This window comes from Suricata suricatta, chromosome 12 (assembly GCF_006229205.1).
Source record: "Suricata suricatta isolate VVHF042 chromosome 12, meerkat_22Aug2017_6uvM2_HiC, whole genome shotgun sequence".
Lineage (NCBI taxonomy): Eukaryota > Metazoa > Chordata > Mammalia > Carnivora > Herpestidae > Suricata > Suricata suricatta.
This window is the reverse complement of record NC_043711.1, coordinates 34,417,992-34,436,941: the sequence shown is the minus strand read 5'-3', so window position 1 is coordinate 34,436,941 and position 18,950 is coordinate 34,417,992. Positions and strand designations below refer to the sequence as shown.

At 35.4% G+C, this 18,950-nt stretch overlaps 1 protein-coding gene across 2 annotated transcripts in view; it reads right to left on the bottom strand.

Annotated features, from left to right (window-relative positions):
• The window catches only part of TAFA1 (TAFA chemokine like family member 1), a 496,597-nt gene that overhangs the window by 389,836 nt on the left and 87,811 nt on the right, over positions 1 to 18,950 (bottom strand). The gene's annotated exons all lie outside the window — the stretch shown is intronic.

Here is an 18,950-nt window from a genome sequence, read left to right as displayed (position 1 = left end):
GAGCTCCACATTGGGCTCTATGATGTCAGCATGGAACCTGCTTTGGATTTCTTGTCACCTCCTCCCTCTGCCCCTCCACCACTGGTGCTCGCTCTCTCTCTCTCTCTCTTTCTCTCTCTCTCTCTCTCTCCTTCTCTCTATTTCTCTCTCTCAAAATAAATAAACCTTTAAAAGTTCATAATGCTATAAACACTTTCCTCACAAATGCATATACGTACATAATTTTAGAGACAGTCTCAGAGACATCACAACCTACTAAACATCCTTATGGGCCACCCAGGGAAATCTTGAGGCAGATCTTGTGAAGGTATCTTCCCTATTAGCTAGTCCACAGGAAATCTTACTCAAGATAGTGTTTCAGAAAGCATAGATGACCAGGCTCTAAATCAACTGCTAAGAGAAATAGAAAGAGAAATTAAAAAAAAAAGTGTCACTCCTTTTTTAGCCCCAACTAATTATAAAACCCCTATTACCATTGAGTGGTGAAGCTTATAGCCAGCACAATTAAAATTCTAATTAATTAAGCCAAAGGCAACATTAACATTGCAAAAAAAATCTCTATGCATGGTGATTAACATAGGTTAGCAAATCAGCAAATATTGCAAGGATTCCAAAGACTCCTGACCCTCACACTTGACTTGTCCAATGGTCTGACTTAAGGAAATTGTGTCAAAACCAAACAGCTCAAGGACGGTGATTCCTAAGGTTTGTAGTGAATCAATTACACTTTAAGAAGTATTGTTCTTTATCAGACTGTAACCGTTGTATAGATATTCTCATAATACAAGCTGGTTAAGAAAGCAAAGGTAGCCCATAGTATTAGTACAAGTAACTACTCTTTATTATTAAATCTATAACCAAATTTCAGGTGAGCAACTATATGGATTTAGAAATAATTCCAGTGGATACACTGTTATACCACTTGGTTGTAAACCCTACCCCAGATCAAGCCACTATGCTAAATGAGAAGAGATAAACTCATGCTGAATGAAATAGTTTCAACTATTTAATTGGAATTATCAAGAATAGACATCCGCCATTTCAGACAAGTGAAGGAGTCAGGCCTGACCTGGAGGTCTCACTGCAGACCTGACTATCTACCATATTGTCTTGAGTATATAATAGGAAAAATTCTGTATTATCTTAGGCCAGGGTGTTCTGAAGGGTTTGGTGCAAACTGTGTAAGAGGAAATACGGCTTCCCATTTTCCCCTTTAGAGTCCTTCACTCATCTTTTCCTAATAGACAATATCCCCCTCAGGCACTCTGGGAAATATTTAAATGAAGTAGAGCCTTTGGCAAACTTTTAAATGCACTAAAGGCAGCAGCCTCCTTTTTCCTTGTTTCTTGTCAACCTTATTCCCAGGTGAGTATCTCTTACCTTCTCAACTTTTCTGCACTTATAATGCATCTTAACATCTAAGGAGGTGAACCTGAAGATGAGCATGATGGAGGGTTGCCAAGGGAGAAAAATCAGACATTTTCCTATGGCAAGAAGAAACGTTTGTGTGAGAGCTGTCTGGAGTGGGGAGGGAAGGAAGGAGGGGAAGAACAGAGGAAGGGAGGAGGAAGGAATCTACAGAAGTTATTTTCAAAAAGGAAGGATATTTTCTTTACTGCTATTTTCAGTGGGTCAGCTCCCACTATCCAGTGAGTCATGAAATTTCAATGAGTCATGAAAATACATACACACACACACACACACACACACACACACACACACATATAAATGCCATGAAGCAAGTTAAGGTGAATAAAAGCATCTGAAGTCTTAATATAAAAATAAATAAATTTCTCATTTATTTCAAGTTCAGCTTGTGGAATTTTAAGCAACTTGCTTTTTCCAGGCTTTGCTTGCTTTTATACAGTGAACACATAAAATATGCCAGTGGCAAACTACTAGGTTTATCTTGACATTGGTTTTCATCAGAACATGGTCCTAAATTCATATTTAACTCATTTTCTCTCCTCATACAGGAGTAAGTGTTCCTGTCATGTGGATTGCTTAAGCTGCACATTATATTTAGCTCCACATAATCCTTTTCATTCTATTATCGTCACCTCATTTATGATTCCATTCCAACCTGCCCTTCTCCTGGGACATATGTGATTAGTTAATCCTTTATAACTTATACTGCATAGAAGAATAACTCCCTCTGGGCTACTGTATTTATAAATATGATGAAATCTATACATTGTAAGGACAACATCCCCCAGTTATTGGTGTCATTGCCTCGGAGAAGATGAAAGACTGCCGGTATAATTGAATAAGAAATTCACAAAATCATTAGGAAAGTTAAATTACATAGAAAGCCTCAGAACTAGATGATATAAAGAACAGTTGTATCAGAGACTCATCATGAAAATTTGACTCTCAAGTTAGATGAAATGAACTTTGAAGCCCAGAGACATGACTTATTAGAGACCTCAGCTTTCTTCTTTTTAAAATGGAGATAAAAAGAACATCTACTGCATGAGACAGATGTGAGTATCAAGGGACTGTATACCTCAGGGCTTAGCAGAGTACTTGGTACACACATATTGAGGAGTCTAGAAACAGCATCTCCTATTATTAACAGATACAAAGGACTAAAATATATTTGTAAACATCCTGCAATTAATCTTCCTCTATGCTCCCAAATGTTGACTTCCATACAAAATTCTTCTCAAAACTCACACCTAAGCTTCTGAAGGGAAAGAAGCGTACTCCATTTTTAATTGATTATCATTTGCTGTTAGAAATCACAGTGTATGTATTTTAATTGATCTAGATGACAAAGGTATGGTATTGAACAAAATAATACATTATGTCCATTTATGTTAGTATTTTTATGCTCAATCATGAGCACTGCTTCATTTTGGGAGAATTGGAAAACACATGGTGATTGAATTAGAAACACCATGGAGAACTTGGTTTCCCAGCTGGTTCATTCACACCCCAGACACATACTGTTCTTATTCAATTACAGCCTGTACATTCAGTTCAGCAGTGTTCTTCAAAAACCTTGTTAGTGAACTTCAAATTTCTTGGAACACCAAAAATAAGCTTGATTATGTGAAAGAGCCACTGACACAGAATAATGAGTACTGCAAGAGTTTTAAAAACAGGAAAGTATTCGTATTTTGTATTATTTATAATTATTTAGCCAGAATATCCTAAGGGATATATATGTGTGTGTGTGTATACATGTGTCTATATAGTATATTATATCTCTAATATAATATCATTATTCACATTTTATACCTATAATCATGTATAATATTGAAAAATACTAAACCAAATCATGTCCTATGAAAAATTAGGATGAAGTGCATATAAAAAGGATTTTTCAGCCCACAGTGAAACATTAGCAAGGAAACTAAATATTCTTTCCATTGGAGAAATTTACACCCTGACTGTCACCCCAACACTGCTGACTGATAGGAAATAGCTGAGACCACAAAATAAATAAATAAATAAATAAATAAATTTTTAAAAAGCTACTGGAAGGAAAAAGACATTATTGACTCCATGCAGGATTTGAATTTGTAATTTAGTTCTCAATCTAAGCTACATATAAAGTTCTTAACTGGCTTTTAATTAACTTTTCAGGCATTTGTCAATAAAAAATGGAGCCAGACCCTCATGTCCCTAAAGGTGATAGACAGGGACTTGAGAAAAGTGCTTTAACACTTTTAGTACTTCATATAGTCCTTTTGTTCTCTTAGGGGAACGAAGTAATCTGGGGATATCTCTTACCACATGTTCTAGAAAATCACCCCCAAAGACTCATGGGGAAATAAGGTTTTTTTATGAATTTCCATAAAAGAGTAGGCCCACAATAAATATCTGCCACACAGAAACACAAAGATGGGCAGTGGTATCTTCAAATGGCCCATTACCAAAAAGTTATAAACCTCACCACAGGTAAGATGAGGCCATATCATCTCTGTAACTCTCAAGACAGGAAATAGATCTACAACCAAATGTTAAGGCCTTGGAGGCAAATTACACTGACTAGTGTAATTTGTAAGCAAAAAGGGCCACTTGAGTATTCTCCTCTCACTCCCAGATTAAGGATATCATAGTTCTCTAAAAGAATAGATTGAAAATTCCTACTGGGCATTTACATAAGGATCTTATTTTTTTCCTTTCTTTTAACTTCTAATTGTAGTTTACATAAAAGTACTTTGTAAGATTGCAAGAAACTATGGATATTACACCATGTTGGTGACCCTGAATACCAAAACAATGTTGAAAAGAAAGGATAAACTTGGATGTCTCACACTTTTCTAATTTCAAAACCTATTACAAAGCTACAGAGGTCAAAACAGTTTGGTACTGGCATCAAATCAGACACATAGACCAATGGAATAGAATACACAGCCTAGAAATATTCTTTAATATATAGTCAAATGACTTTGGACCAGGGTGCCATGAGTTTGCAATGCACAAAGAACAGTCTTTACAACAAATAATGTTGGAGAAAGTGAATATTTACATGCAAAAGAATGCAAAAGTTTAATCCTAACCATATAGTATATATAAAAATTAACTTAGAATGTATAACACCTAAATATAGAAGCTAAAAATATAAAACCCTTGGGGAAAACAGAAGGGAAAGTCTTCTTGATATTGTACTTGGCAATGATTTCTTGGATAGAACACCAAAAGCACAGGAAGCAAAAGAAAAAATAGATAAATTAGACTGTATAAAATGTATAAGTTGCGCATCAAAGGACAGTCAATAGAGTTAAAAGGCAACCAAAAGAATAGGAGAAAATATTTGCAAACTATATATCAGATAAGGGATTAATATCCAAAATATATAAAGAACTCCTACTACTCAACAACAGAAAACAACTCAATTAAAAATGGACAAAAGACTTGAATAGATATCATCTATTCAAGAGAAGGTGCACTAATGGCAAAAGAGAACATGAAAAGATGCTCAGCATCATTCACTATTCATTAGGAAAATGCAAATCCAAACCATAATGAGATGTTATTTCACATCCCCTAGAATGGTTACTATTTTGCTTAATTTTTAAAATTAAGAGAAGGGGGGTGCGTGCAGGGGAAGGGCAGAGGGAGAGAGAGAGAATCTTAAGCAGGCTCCATGCTCAGTGCGCAGTCTGGATCACACACCCCTGGGGTCCATGACCTCAGGTGAAATCAAGAGTCAGATGCTCAACCAACTTAGCCACCCAGGAAACCCTGGTTACTATTTTCTTTAAAAACAAAAACAAAAATAAAAACAAAAAACAGAAAATAGTAGGGAAGTTAGAACCTCTGTACACTGTCACTGGGAAGGCAAAGTGATGTGATCATTTGGAAAATAGTATTGCTGTTCTTTGAAAAATGAAAAGCAGAATACCATATTATCCAGCAATTCCATTTGAGTATAATATACCTAAAAGAATTGAAAGCATGGTCTCAAGAGAGATAATTGTACACACATGTTCATATCAACATTTTTCATAATAGCAAAAGGTGGAAGCAACCCAAGGATCCATTGACAGATGGCTGAATAAACAAAATATAGTATATACACACAATGGAATATTATTTAGCTCAAAAAGGAAGGAAAGTCTGACACATGCTACAACATGAATGAACCTGGAAGACATCATGCTAAGTCATATAATCCATTGGCAAAAAGACACTGTATGATTCTACTGATACAAAGTACCTAGAACATTCCACTTCATAGAAACACTAGGTAGATGATGGTTGCAAGGAGATGGGAGAGAAAGGGAAATACTGAATTATTGTTGGTGGCATGGAGTTTCAGTTTGGAAAAGATGAAAATGTTCTGGACATTGGTTGCACAACAGTGTGAATATACTTACTTTGGTTGAATTGCACACTTAAAAATGGTTATGATGTTGCATTTGAAATGATATGTATTTTACCACAATTAAAAACAAACAAACAAACAAGTGGGAAAGGCTGGGTGGCTCTGTTTGTTAAGTGTCAAACTTGATTTCTGATCCAGTCATGATTTTACAGTTTGTGGGATCAAGCCCCGATTCAGGCTCCATGCTGACAGCCCGGCACCTGCTTGGGATTCTCTCTCTCCCTCTCTCTGTGCCCCTCCCCAACTCATGCTCTCTCTTTCTCTCAAAATAAATAAATAGAACTTTTTTTCAAAACTTGATGAGTCACTTAAGAAAAAATCAAAGTTAGTTCTGACTCATAGAAAATTTTCATGATAAAGCAATGAAAACTGAACCCTTACATTAACCAGTCATTCTACTATATTTCCTAAATATTTGTTATCAAGTTTTGTATTTATAAAGTATTAGAATTATAAGGAGCTATAAACATCAAGTAACCTAGCCTTTTCTAATTATTAAAGAAGAAACTGAGGAACACTACTTGGAGAAGCGGTCCACTTCACAAGTTTATACACAGCTATTGGGATTACAAACTTAGAGATCAGTCCACTGTACTTTCTGTTAACTAACTATTAAAAGATAGTGTACTTTATCCCTGAATGCTGATAACCTATCCAACTGGGGGTATAACAAATCATATTATCCACTCTAATATACCACATTCCATCCTTATTAACTTGGCTTTTCATTGAAGTCATAATCTGATGTATAAAACTCAGTAGATTTCTGAGAATAAAAGCTGGACAAATCTCATATATGTAATTAATGTGCTCCTGAGAAGGTATGCTTAACTTGATTCTCAGATGCCCAGATCTCACTGTACTACAGCATACCCAAAACCCCAGACTGGCTGCACGAGAAAACAAAGGGCACTGAATAATGCAGTGAGGACAGGAAGTTTGCAAAGACAGACCACGGCAGGGTAAAACAATTAATTAAGGGCAACATGCAAAAAGAAACCTACTTGGGCAAAAGAGAGATGCTTAGAGACACTAATGATTATTTCATTCATTCAATATTCAACAAATATGGAGAACCCACTGTATTACAGCCATTGTCCTAGATCAGCAATCAGCCACTGTTTCTGTAAAGGAGCTGATCAACTCGATATTTCAGGTTTTGCAGGCTGGACAGTCTCTGTCTCCAACCCTTCAACCCTGCCACTGTAGCATGAGGCAGCTGTGGATAATATGTAAGCCAATGGGCAATGCTGTGTTCCAATATAACATTACTTGTAAAAACAGGCAGGTGGGCTGGATTTGGCCCATAGCCATCCATAGTAGTTAACTTTTTGTTGTATATATTCAAAAATAATATTGAGGTAAGCCCAGTAATATTGTTTTCATAAAAGTTTTCTTCCAGTAGAGAGACAAGGGGAAAGCATATATCCTATATAGACACATACATACATACATATATTTCAGATGATAATAAGTGACATGAAGTTATGTTTTTTTAATTACAAAAATGTCCCAACACCTTCCAAACTGAAGGTTTTCAGATCTGGCAAATCAAAAGATTTTTAGATAAATTTGTCAAAAATTCAGACTACAAGGCTTCACCTGGGAGAATATATATATTTATTTATTTTTATTTTATTTTTTATTTTTATTTATTTTTTCTTTTATAGTTTATTGTCAAGTTGGTTTCAATATAACACCCAGTGCTCACCCCAACAAGTGCCCTCCTTCATGCCCATCACCCCTATTCCCATTTCCCTCACCCACATCAACCCTCAGTTTGTTCTTTCTCATTGCCATGTAGTATTCCATTGTTTATATAAACCACATCTTCTTGATCCATTCATTGAATATTTAGGCTCCTTTCATGATTTGGCTATTGTTGAAAGTGCTGCTATGAACATTGGAGCACATGTGCCCCTATGCATCAGCACTTCTGTATCCGTTGGGTAAATTCCTTGCAGTGCTACTGCTGGGTCATAGGGGAGTTCTATTGTTAATTTTTTGAGGAACCTCCACACTGTTTTCCAGAGGGACAGCACCAGTTTACATTCCCACCAACAGTGTAGGAGGGTGCCACCTGGGAAATTTTTTAATTCAGTAGATCTAGCATAGACCTCTAGGATACAGCTTGCAGAGCATCCCTTTTAAAAAGTTCTTCAGGTGAGATCTCTGATCAAACAACTATTGTTTCTGTACGTATGATTGACAACAATTCAATTGTTGTTAATATCACTGAGAGAAAAACTTAGAAATACCAAAGCTGAATCAATGTTCAAATAATAAACTAGCTTCTTCAACACACAAAGCCAACACATGTACATTAAAAGTAGTATAGCTAAATGGGATACTTGTACTTCTTTTATGTACAAAAGCATTTGTATTATGTGCATGATATAAATTCTCTGTGATTCTTTAAGGCTTTTTCAAACTGACACATTTTTGTCAGAGGATAGTTGCACATATCAATACCAGAGGGTAGTTTGTCCCCAAATTCTGCTTTTGCCAGAAATATTTTATGGTAACAATAGGGCACGTGCTACGTGAGTATTACAAGCAATTCTAAATCATCCCCAGATATACTCAGCAGGCTTTGAATTAGAGAAACAATTTTCTTGTCATAAAAAATGAGATATGGGAACAACCTATAGGAAACAACTGATAAGGTATAGGCACTTCCTGATTTGCATGCTGCTGTGTTTTCTCCCAACAAGTCCATAAAACTGATAGACCGGGACACACAATCAGTGTGGCTGAATCTGCCCAGGGATCAAGGAGCAAAGCACTCAAAGAACTACCTTAGCTAATGTGCATGCTACTCAGATCAAATAAAAACTCAAGGTCCATCAAATGTCATCTCTCACTAATTCTGGGGCTCAATACTTGGACTCTGTGTCGACACTGCTGTACCAGCATCTTACTTTAACATTTAAAGGAGGACTTAGAACCATCTGGTCACCTAGCCGTTTACTTTATAGACAAAGTAGTAGTGGTAATAGCAGGCGGAACAGTACAGACTGTGGCTTTTCAGCAACAGAGTTACACTGCTATTTTTTTCCCACAATTGCTATTCTTGAACTCCCATGACACCTCTCTGTCTCTTTAACATTTTCATTTTGAAGTATACCATGCTTACTGCAAACGCACAAAACATAATTGTAATAATTAATAAATTATCATATACCAAACTTCCATGTCATCTTCCCTTGGGCCAAGAAATAAAGTTTTGCTAGCATTCTGGAAGGCTCCTGGCTGCTCTCTGGCAATTACAATCTCCTCCCTCTCTGATAAATGTAACCATAATCCTGACTTTTATAGTTATGGTTTCCTTGCTTTTCGTTATACTTTTATCTCCAGTGAACTATAAAGTATACCATGTTTAGTTTTGCCTATTTCAATGATATAATATAACTTCTTTATATATTTTTGTGCAATATTCAACTGATACATCATGCTGCTCTTAATTGTAGTTTTCTTTTTCATAAGTGTATAGTATTGCATTGCATAAACATATCACTATCCACTTATAAATCGATGGATATTAGTTGTTTTCAGTTTAAGACTATTATAAATAATGCTGATATGAAAAGTCCTGTGTATGTCTATTAGTATACAGATACATGCGTTTCCTTTAAATATGTATCTAAAACTGAAGTTGCTGATCCATACAGTATTTGTGTTTTCAGCTGTATTAGCTGATTTCAACCTGTTTATCAGTGTTTTTGTCATTTTACATTCCTACCAGACTCATATGAAAATTAAAGTTGCTTCATATCTTTATCAGAACTTGGCATTGTTAACTTTTAATTCTAGCCATTCTGATAGGAATTTCATTGTAGTTGTGTATTTCTCTAATGATTAACAAGATTGAGCTTCTTCTCAGATGTTTATTGGTCATTTATATATGCTTGTTTGCACAGTGTCTGTTTCTCTATTGCTTATTTGTATCACTTAATTGTTGCTGAGCAACAAACTATTCCATACCTTAGTAATGTAAAACAAACTAAAAGAGGGAATTTTCAGCATTTAATCATTAAGCATATTTTCAACTTATGTTTTGGTGAATATAATATATTAGATTACAGAAATTCTCTTTCTGTTGTTTCCTAAGAGTTTTTTTAAACTATGAAATAACTTTTAGTTTTGTCACATCTTTGCATTAACTGAAATGATTCCCCTCTCTTATTCTGTTATTGTGCTGTATTAGACTTAAAATCAATCAAAGTTAAGCAACTTTAAATTTCTGAACAGACTCTACTTGGTGTATCAGTCTGCTAACATTTTTTAGGATTTCTGCGTCTATACTGCGTCTGCATGAGGCTGCCCTATATTTTTCATTTCTGTTAATTCCTGAGTTTTGACTGATTATACATACTTCCTAAAATGAACTGGGATTGTTGCAACTTTTTACATATTAAGATTATTTGTTTGAGATTATTGTTACTTCTTCCTTGAATGTTTGGTTGAATTGATAAATCAATCCAAGCATCAAGTTTTCTTTCAGCAAGATTTATTTCTTTGCAGATAGAATTTCTTTCACTGCTGTAGGACCAGTCACACTTAGTATGAATATTTTGTGTCAGTTTTAAGTAATTCTATTTCTATAGGAAATTTCCCATTTTACTTATCAAGTTTATTGGCATAAGGCTCATATGTCCCTTAAATTTATATCTGTAGGATATATGATTAGGTTCTCATTTTTATTTCTGGTATTACTTTCCCCTTTAAAAATTACACTCACTAGAGGTTTATTAATTTTATTAACCTTTTCAAAAATTAACTTTTGACTGCACAAATGTTCATTATTGTTGTTTTGTATTTTATTAATGTCTGTTCATACCTTTATTATTTCGTTCTTTCTACTTTCTTTGAATTTATTCTGTTCTCTTTCCCTCTCTTTCTTTTTAACTTCTGAGAAGGACTTTCAAAGAAAGACTTTCCCTTCAAATACATACATTGAAGACTAGTTTATCCCTAAAAGCATGACTGTAGCTGCATCTCACAACTTCTGATGCTAGTTTCATTATCATTCAAATGAAAATACTTTCTAATTTCCATTATGTTTTTTTTCTATAACTTATGGACTATTTAGGAGTGCATTGCTTAATTTTCAAGCAGTTGGGGATTTCTAAGTACCTGTGTGTTCCCAATTTCTATACTAATCAAATTCTGGTCAGAGAACATATACTCCATAAGTTTAAGTTTTTGAAACTAGTTGAGACTTACATAATCTAAAATAACATAAGTCTTAACAACTTTACTACATGTGCTGAAAAAATATATTTCTTGCAGTTACTGGATACAGCATTAAATATATCCACTGACTTTTTGAATCTTTAATATCTTTACTGATTTTTTATCTTATTCTTATATTAATTACTGAGCAAGAAGTGTTAAAATTTTGTACTATTCACCAGAAGCCATTGATCAATTATAAACCTCAGGAAAAGTTGCAATACAAAGTATACAGGACCACTGAGGAAGAAACCTAGTCTAAGGTAAACTGAGCCAGAGTCAAATCAAGTCTCCAGAACTATCTACCAACTTAATGGGGAAAGGATAGAAAAACAAGGTAAACAACATTATGAAGAAGCAATAAGTCAAATACAGAATATAAGCACAAAACAGGATGAATGATGTCATTTATTCACCGGAACAATAGCATGAAAAACAAAAAGACAAAGATGAAGAAAAAAATAAAATACATTGGAGACCAGTTTCTAATCACTCACTATGACTGTATAATTATTTCTGTTTATGATTGTAACTATTTTTCTTTGCATATTTTGAGCCATGCTCCTAGGTGCACACAAATTTAGAATTGCTATATCTTCTTGGTGAATTGTGTGTTTTATTATGATGCCATTCCACCTTTTGTCCTTGGTGATGTTGCCTTATAGTTATTTTATCTGATATTAATATGGCTACACCAGCTTTATTTGGTTAGTGTTTTATGGAGTTTCTTTGCCTATTTTAGTGAAATAGCCATCTGAAAAATATTTAGCTTTTAGTTGGGGTACTTAACGCAATTATCAATATATTTCTGTTAAAATAATCTACTATCCTGTTACATGTTTTAAATGTGTCCTGTCCTATGTCTCCTCTTTACTCCCAGGATGCCTCCCTTCTGGATTCCAGACCAAGCAAAAAGTGTAATGGACTCCAGTCACATAATTACATAAATCCAATTATGATGCTTCCCGTTTAATCCTCCCATAGTTTCCCCACTGAACTTGAAATGTGTTGTTTCTCTAACGTTCAAACATCTTACCTTCTCACCTTTTCAAGATATTCCATGGTCTGGCCCCTGTGTTTCTCTCCAGAAATACTAGAGTAATTTTTGATCCATGGATAATCCAACTTAATCCCTTCCTCAGTTTCTTTGTATATTTTCCTTTATCAGGAAACAAAAACAAAAACAATTTTTCCCTTGGTATATCTCATGGTTGGTTCCTCTGGGTCATTCAATGTCTTCTTCAATGTCCTCTCTATTAGGTCCTTGCCATCCTAGCCAAAGTTCTCCTCCTTCAGTGACTGACTCTCTTGTACATTACTCCATTAATTTTGTTCATAGCATTTACGATTCTCTGAAAGTTTTCTTTTTATTATATGCTACAAACTTCAGTCAAAGATAATGTGAAAAGTCCTCTTGCTTGAATATCATAATTGATGAAAAAAACTAAGTCAACAGAAAGAAATTACACATAAAGGCATGTGGCACAATGCTGGCACAGAGATAGTATTTTTAAATACATTTGCTGAAACTGAAAACACAAAGCTCTGTATATCACACATAAATCATTAATCCAGTCATTGTCTTATGGATTCATTCTTCATGCGGCAACCTGATTCTCTTTCCTTTTATGCTTCATTTCAGATCTCTCCTTTGATATCACCCAATTTCCTTCTCAAGAAAACAGCATTTTTTTCAACTAAAAAAAGTTGCTCCTAGTAACATATCCAAAGAAGTAATCACTTAAGATATAAAATAATAGGGTACAAACATGTCTACTGTAAGAAGTGGGGAAATGAAAAACCTAAATATTCTTTAAGAGAGAGGGCTAAGTGCACTATATTGTATCTTAAAGCCTAGTTATATGCTGCCCCGAGGTAGACCTGGGGGCATTTTAGTGGAAAAAGTTAATGGTAAATTGTCCATTAAAAATGTACACGTAGATGATAAAGCTTTTATTTTTAAAATACCTCTCTATGCACATATACACAAGTTGTGTCTATAGAACGAAAATGACTTTGGGAAAAGACTATTATTTTGTACTTCTAAATCCCTGCTATGTTCTATTATTTTACTTATGTATTATGTCTTTTAAATAATAACAAAAGCCCAACAAACCCACTCAGATTTTAAACACCATATCCTATGATTTTTTGATCATTTTATTTAGCTGTGTTTTTACATCTTTCTGTAATCAGCAGTGACATTATTCTCAAGGTGTCAAAAATTGCAAATGCTCTTGTAAAGCTTTATGCCGTCTAGATTAATTTGTGCTCACTTCAGGTCTATTCTGGCAAGCTCTGCCAGGAAGCACACCACTTACCAAACAATGCTGTGATATCCTGAACCCAACAGGTAGGCATGGCAGCCAGCAGAGAGAGCATATTGTAATGCTTAACTTTACTGCATGCAAACTCTTCAAATCAGACATTTCCCCCACTACTTTATCTTGGCTTTATTACATTGGACATTTCAGAGAGCAAAATTACCTAATTTGAACTTATTTTGGCCTACATTTTTGTTTAGGATCTATTGATGCATTAAAAAATATTACTTATTGCAAGTTAGCTCAATTGGAAATCACTAAAAAATAGCTCTCACAGCCCTTGTCTGAGCAAGTATGACATTTTATAACATAAAATAAACACCTTATTATCATTGTTATTTTTTATTTTAGAGAGAGAGAGAGCACACAAGTAGGTGAGAGGAGCTGAGGAGAGAGAAGGAGTCTTCAACAGGCTCCACACTCAGCACAGAGTCTGATGTGGGGCTGGATCCCATGACTCTGGAATCATGACCTGAGTCAGAACCAAGAATCAGACACTCAACCAACTGAGCCATCCAGGTGCCCCTAAAATAAACACTTAAAAGAACAGAAATAATAAGCTATTATACATTATTTGACACATCTATCCTAAAGAGTTATACAATAATTATCTTTTAAGGTGTTTTTTTTTTACTTTCAATAACTCCAAAACTTTGAAAAACTTGCTCAGAAATGTTGGAACATAATATGGTTAGAAGAGAATTCTACCGGCTTGTTAAACTCCATATTTTTTCACCCGTACATTTTAGCACTGAATCAACATAGCTAGGCATAAATAGGAGATTTCATTCTTAATAAATGCTTAACACAACTAGTACGCTGATGACTAGGGCAGAATCATCCAACAGTTGCTGTAAAATCAATAAAACCACAAGAAGTAAATTGGAATAGACATTAAATTATGTGCCAAAAGACTCGCCCCTTTAAATTTGGATTTAAAACTAGACTTTGTTATTTGATGCTATTGTCTGAGTATCAGAAATCATATGAAATCAAGCCACTCCTAGGAACTTAATCAAGAAAAAAAATTCTAAGCTTTTTAGTCTCACATGAGATGTGACATGTCCCTGAGAATCCACATGATGGATTACTGCAATTATAGCCTGTCTGGTAATTCAGTGGTGACTTTTATGCTCAAGGAACTGGGGCAACATAAAGCTTTATTGGAATAAAATATTGTGGATTCAGGTCCCAAGGGAAATATTTAGCTTAATTCATATTTGTAGTTCTATTTTTTAATTTTTAATGTTTATATATTTTTGAGAGACAGCAAAAGAGCAGAGAAGGAACAGAGAGAGGGGGAGACCGAGAATTCAAAGCAGGCTCTGCCCAGTTGGTGCAAAGCCTGATATGGGGCTTGAACCCATGAACTGGGGAACCATGAGACAGTGACCTAAGCTCAAGTCACTCAACCCACTGAGCCACCTAGGTGCTCTGTAGTTTTATTATTATTTTTTTTAATGAGAGAGAGAGACAGAGACAGAGAGAGAAATCCTCATCAACCACTCAACATCTCTTATATGTTACATTCTATGTCATTGTGGTTTTTAGTTTCCCTAATGACTAATAACATTGACCACTTTCTCTTATGCTTATTTACCTTTTGTATCTCTCCGTCGATGTATCTTTTCACATTATTTGCCCATTTTGTTTTCTTATTATTGCAATGTCAGACTTTTCTTCCCTACTCTGGATATAAGCCCTTTATCAGGTATTTGGTTGTAAATATCTTCCCCCAGCAAAGGGTCTTTTCATTCCCTGACCACAGTCTTTTAAAAAAGCAAAACCTTTAAAAACCTTTAATCGAGTCCATTTGTTATGTTTGTGTTTATTGTTTGTGCTTTTTCATCCTGAGATACCTTTGCCTAACCCCACTTACAAATATTTGTTCCTGTAATTTATTCTAAAAGCCAGATGTCCAATACAATAGCCAACAGCCACATGTAGCTATTTAAATTGAAATTCAAAAGGATTCAAATTAACTAACATTAAAAATTCTGTTCCTCATTACACGAACCACATCTTAAGCGCTCAATCACCCCACTGGCTAGTGGCTCTCCTATCCACCGGTGCGGTTACTGAGCAGTCTCACCATGGCTCAGTGTTCTTTTTGGACAGCACTTTCTTAAAATTTTTTTAAATGTTTATTTATTTTTGAGACAGAGTGTGAATGGGGGAGGGGCAGAGAGCAAGAGAGAGACACAATGTAAAGCAGGCTCCAGTCTGAGTCGACTCTCAAACTCACAAACAAGGAGATCATGACCTGAGCCAAAGTCAGACACAACTGACTGAGCCACCCAGGCGCCATGGGACAGCACTTTCTTACAAGTTTTATAGTTATATGTTTTACATTTAATCTCTGTATATTTCAAGTCAATTTTTGTAGATGGTATGAGGTACAAGTAGAGTTTTTGTTTTTGTCCATGAATTTCAAACTGTTGGAGCAACACTTAAAAAATCTATTTTCAGGACACCTGGGTGGCTCAGTCAGTTAAGCATCCGACTTCGGCTCAGGTCATAATCTCACGGCTTGTGGGTTCAAGCCTCGTATTGGGCTCTGTGCTGACACTAGCTCAGAGCCTGGAGCCTTTCTTCCGGATCCTGTGTCTCCCTCTCTCTCTGACCCTCCCCTGCTCATGCTGTCTCTCTGTCTCTCTCAAAAATAAATAATAAAAAATATTTTTTAAAAATCTATTTTCATGTTTATTACTTTGTAAATTTCATGTTTATTAATTTGTATCCCAAAGGCCTCCCTTTGGCACCTTTTTTTTTAACTTCTTACAAAAAAGATATACCTGGCAATAAGACACTACCTGACTACATGCCTAAAGCTAGTTGGGTGCGGCCCACCAAATTCACCAGGTGACAACCGCGTCCTTATTGCCCTTTGCCTCCTGAATCAGCACGTGTTTCTGACATCGTGTCCAGTAGGCTTTAGGGAATTAATCTGTGAACACCAGGTAGATTAGCCCTAGTTTACATAGAAAGGCAGCTCAAATGCAAGGGAAATTTGCCTCTTGCAAAGAAACTACCAATGTAAACAAGGTAGGAAAGTATCACTTTGGCCCCTTATATACAAGAGATGGGCCTCTGCAAATGGACCTTTGCTAGTGTGGAACAGGTGTGAGGAGGTTTGTTTGTTTACTTTAAATAAGTTTACTCAGTAGAAAAAATATATACATATATATATATATTAATAGTTTATTGTCAAATTGGTTTCCATATAACACCCAGTGCTCTTCCCCACACGTGCCCTCCTCCATTACCACCAGCTCTTTTCCCCCTCCTTCTCCCCCTTCAACCCTCAGTTCATTTTCAGTATTCAATAGTCTCTCAGGTTTTGTGTCCCTCTCTCTCCCCCAACTCTCTTTCCTCCTTCCCCTACCCCTGGTCCTCCATTAGGTTTCTCCTGTTCTCCTGTTAGACCTATGAGTGCAAACATATGGTATCAGTCCTTCTCTGCCTGACTTATTTTGCTTAGCATGACATCCTTGAGGTCCATCCACTTTCCTACAAATGGCCATATTTCATTCTTTCTCATTGCCATGTAATACTCTGTTGTATATATATACCACATCTTCTTGATCCATTCATCAGGTGATGGACATTTAGGCTCTTTCCATAATTTGTCTATTGTTGAAAGTGGTATTTATCTTTTCCTATTTTAATTCTGCCTCAGAGGGAAAATTAAATACTTGATTATGGGTTTTATCACAAAACCTCTTATGGTTCTCTTAGCCTTTCATTTCTCATTAGTAAGTACATTTTATGAACATGTTTGCTTAAAGAGAAATCACAGGATCAAGGTAACCTCGCCTCAATTTTTACAAACATTTTCAAAGCAATTCAGGTGACAATAAAATAAAGTGTTTCTTTAACTGGCTGAACATTTCAGAGTCCAAACATTGTTTTGACACAGCTGTGTTTTGTCCACTTGGAAAGTCTCCAATATTAGGGAACTCTGAAGTGTTATTGAACTGTATATCAACCAACAATTCAGTTTGTACAAATTGTGTAGAGCTGGAGTCCTCAAACATTTTCTATAAAGGAGCAGATAGTAAATATTTTACTCTTTGAACGCCCTATGATCAATTGTGCTGTTATATAGCACACAGGCAGCCACTGGTAATATGTAAACAAATGAGCTTCATTGTCTTTCAATAAAACTTTACAAAAACAGCTCATAAGCAGCTGCCTACCCCTGATTTAGTGTTAAAGTTTTTTACTCCAACTCTTTAAAAATTCAATGCAACTTGTATAAAAATAAATGAAACGTAAACGTTATTCATTTCCTTTCAAGTGATTTCTAGGATGGGATTTTTTAATGTTTATTTAGTTTTGAGAGAGCATAAGCTGGGGAGTGGCAGAGTGAGGGGAGGGACAGAAGATCTGAAGCAGGCTCTGTGTTCTCAGGGCAGAGCCAGATGTGGGATTCAAACTCACAAACCTGAGATCACGACCTGATCAGAAGTCAGATGTTTAACCAACTGAGCCACTCAGGCACCCCAGGAATGTGATATTTTTTTCCCTGTTAATATATTTCACAATTTTTACATTTTTCTCATTTAAAAATTCTGTATTTTGCCATGCATTAAAAAATAAAGACAACTGAATGAGGTAATAATTCTTAGGGAATTGTCCTTGGAATTGTTTGATGCAAGTTGATGACTTTGTCAGTTATCTAAATAAACATAGTAGACCCATATGAGTATAAATGCTGGCAATCTCCCAAATCTCTTAATGACCAGAATAGGAGACTGGTATAATGATGGCTACTGAGTTCAGAATGTAACAGTGATAATAGTAAGGGGGATGAAGATTAATTATACACTCAAGATGACCTAACATTAGTCTTCAAATTTCTACAGACCACTAAAGACACATGAATGGTAAATCAGTAAATTAGGCTGACGAAAGGCATATGTAAATAAAGTGGGAACCCTAAGCTAATAGGAAGAAACAATCAGAGATCTGGGTTCAAATTCTGACCCTTTTACTTATTAACTCTGGGTTTGGGAAAAATCACTTATACTCTCTCTGCCTCAGTTTTTCTCATCTTTACAGTATCAGTAATAAAATGACTCATTTCATAAGTTCTATGAGGATTGAATAATATGTACAAAGTCTCATATATAGTAAATATTCAATGAATATTAGTTGCTGTTGTTATTTATTATTATCATCTTCATCATCATCATCATAATAATGCTAAAGCTTGTACATTAGAGATCCAGGGAGTTCCAGCTTTTCTGGACATGCACCAATTTTCCACAACAAAATTTACTACTCCTGTGAGCTTTGCCTCTGAGCCTTACTAGGTGACTGGTTAATGGGATAAATGATACCAAGATATCAATTGCCGCTAGTGAAAAATGCAGAGGTATTAACATCCCCTAAGAATTATTCATATTCCAACAAATATTCAAAGAATGAATTGCTAAGACCAGAATCACTGTGATAGGCAGTTAATAATCATATTTGAGGAAAAAAGTTAACTTTAATTATACTCAACCCCTCCCCTGTCCCCAGCATTTTCTTCTCAAAAATGTTAG